Source organism: Sceloporus undulatus, chromosome 6, assembly GCF_019175285.1.
Source record: "Sceloporus undulatus isolate JIND9_A2432 ecotype Alabama chromosome 6, SceUnd_v1.1, whole genome shotgun sequence".
Classification (NCBI taxonomy): Eukaryota; Metazoa; Chordata; class Lepidosauria; order Squamata; family Phrynosomatidae; genus Sceloporus; species Sceloporus undulatus.
Window position 1 is genome coordinate 30,454,180 of NC_056527.1, and position 2,973 is coordinate 30,457,152.

The 2,973-nt window shown below is 36.3% G+C and overlaps 1 protein-coding gene and 1 long non-coding RNA gene across 2 annotated transcripts in view; one reads left to right on the forward strand and one right to left on the reverse strand.

Annotated features, from left to right (window-relative positions):
• Nucleotides 1–2,973, forward strand: part of ANKIB1 (ankyrin repeat and IBR domain containing 1) — a 99,676-nt gene that overhangs the window by 73,855 nt on the left and 22,848 nt on the right. The window lies entirely within an intron of this gene.
• LOC121933273 lies at nucleotides 393–2,869 on the reverse strand. Its single transcript, XR_006104501.1, has 3 exons — nucleotides 2,682–2,869; nucleotides 1,391–1,457; nucleotides 393–513 (listed from the first exon to the last, which is right to left on the reverse strand). It is a non-coding gene; the product is annotated as an uncharacterized LOC121933273 (long non-coding RNA).

Sequence of the window (2,973 nt, forward strand, 5' to 3'; positions counted from 1 at the left end):
TTTGCCTTTGCCCACCTGTGGCCTAATAATGTTTGTAACCTTACATCAGCCTAAGAATTTGTTTTACTACGTGACAATCACATACACACAGGCATATGCAGAAAAGTTAAAAGAACTTCAAAACACGACAAATAATCGTTCTGAAAGATGTATACCTGGTGAGGGGGTAGCAAGCACATAACGGTATACAGAACCAACAATATATTTGGTTTCAAGAACATACGGCCCAGCCTTACCAATATATAGCAGCTTTAACCAGGAGAAATTGATAAAAAGAAAGGACATCGATCTGTACAGCTAGCGTCCGCTTCCACATTGGTTGACTGCTTTGTTACCTTGGTTTTATATAATTCTCTTTACAGATAACATTTTAAAAAATTATAAAAATAGGACCTTTAATAAAATGAAATTTTACCTCACTGAATAAGGGCACATGAACAGGTTGCATTCCACCATACAGCCAAGTTTTGGAATTTATGCCACCATAATATGGAGCAGGAATTAGATAGCCATCTAGAACAAGGATGCACAATAATGTCTTAATTTTAGAAAGACAGTTAACAACTGTAAAAATCAGAAAGTAGTTTCATTCAATCTTCCTAAGTGAAGAACATTATTAGTATAGTAAAATACTGATATACAAAAGACTAACAATAGTTTGTAGGGATTTGATCTCATTCCATTTCACCTCATTTATCATTAACTAATTGGTGAGCTATATATGTTAATTTCATTTCAGGTTGTATGAATTTCATATACATTGACATCTTGTCTGAGATTTATGATGGTGAAAGTCCACCTTATGCTGTTGTAACCCATGTTCACAGTTGTGCAAATCAGAATTCTGTTCCAACTACACAATGACTAAACTACCCCCTGCCCACCTTTTCTCTGCCACAGCCCCCAAAATGGCCACTATTGCGCCAGTACAGAGTGTGGGGAGAAGCAGAGATGCAGCCAGCTATTTTCTTTTAGGTAGTGAGATTCCCAAGGATGTCCTGTCATAGTCCATTCATCAAAGGAAAATGCTCCCATCACTTTCCACTGACATGGAAATGGCTGTCTTGGGTGGGTGCGTGGGCTCCAACTGACAAAAATTGGGTTTGGGGGGATGGCACTGGTAAATGTACTGTACCTAAATGCTGGAGACAAATTTTCTGCTGCAGGTTCCTGGCCATAATTTAAATTATATTTAACATCCTATACCAAGGGTACAGAAAATCTTGTTTCAAAACAAATGAATAAAGCGATCAGGAAGATAATCTTCTGCGTGAGTAAACATTTATCCTTGGACAGCAACTCAGTAAAAAAAAAAAATACCTTTTTAAAAATGCTCAGGCCCCATTACCTAAGCTCTCAAAATGTTTGTTGTATATTCAAGTTCTCTTACCTCCAGGATCACACAACACAGTTGAAAGAGTAGCAAAGACAGCACAGCAGCCATTCATTACAATAATCTAGAAAGTGAAGACAATTATCAAGTCATATTAACCAAAACTGCCAAGCATTTGAACCTTTTTTTAAAAAAATTATAACTCTAAGAAATGCATTTCAGTAGTTTAAACCCAATTTTCTAAACAGAGGCACTGTAACATTAAAACAGTCAAGCAACATACATTTCATTCAGAGAGAGAGAGAGTGTGAGTGAGTGAGAGAGAGAGAGAGAGAGAGAGAGAGAGAGAAACTCTATTGGTTAATATCCAATCAAATCTTTTAGCAATTCTGTTCCAACTTTTAGTTGATTTGCACAACTGTGAACATGGGTTACAATAGCATAAGGGGAACTTTCACCATCATAACTCTCAGACTAAATGTTTTATTGGGCTCAACTAAAATCATGACATTTTATTTCATTTAAACTGACTGAGGGCAATTGTTAGGGTTTAGGGATCTGCAGGAAATAATCCAGAAGCCATTTTGGAGAGTCAGCTACTCAGTCACTTCCTATTGGGAGGAAAACAGCCCCTTGGGGGACTAAAACAGCTTTGCGGGATAGGGGAACATAGCAAAATTGCCTTCTCAGTGCCTAGGGTGCATGTGGAGTGGTGGAATTAAGACGTGGGATGACAAAATTAGTCCTGGGGCCATATGTGGCCCATTAGCCTCACCTCCCCACCCCGTAGACCAACACACCAATTAAGTACAGTAATTTTGTACCATTTAGAAGCTCCAATTTGGAATCCACTGCCTAGATGTGCCCATGACACCAAGGTAAATATTACAGTGCTGCTGTAAAGTTCTTCTAAGAATGTATGTTTATTCATTATAGTGAGATTTGCCTGTACAATTCACTTTACAAACATCAAAGTTAGCAACTTGCCATTTTTACAAAGGTCATAAAAGAAAGGGATGAATGGAAACAATACCTTCAACTACAGGGCTAATGTTTTTGACCTTTATGGAATATGATTAGTTTATCAAAGTTGGAAACATGAAGAAAACTGATACATTACTATACTATCTCTATCAGAACAGGTTTCAAATGGCTTAGTAATGGCACTGGATGTAGCCTAGAATTGTAATATTATACTAAATTCTGTAATGTTACATAGTTTTCAAAATGATTTTAAAATGCAAATCTTTAGTGCCATTTGTCAAACCTTCATTCGGTTTTACGAAAGTCCTAGAAATTTTTCACAGAGTTAAACAGAAAATATAATATTAAAGAGAAAGTTCCTTACATTGTCAGGATCCAATGCGGTTGAAGCATTTGCATATTCAGTAAGAAATTTAGCAACTTCTTCCCTGAAGCTAAAGTTTAAAATTGACGTATTAACATATATCAGATTAGTTGCATCAACTCATTCATATATGCAACCTTTACAACTCAAGTTTGCTTAATCTGTGATAGACTTCCAGTCTTGAAGCAGCAAATACACAATCTAAGTGGACTATTAAAAAATGTCTAATTTGGCAGTAATAAAACAATATTTAACTTTTGAACCATTCTTGTACGGTTACATATGTCTTGAT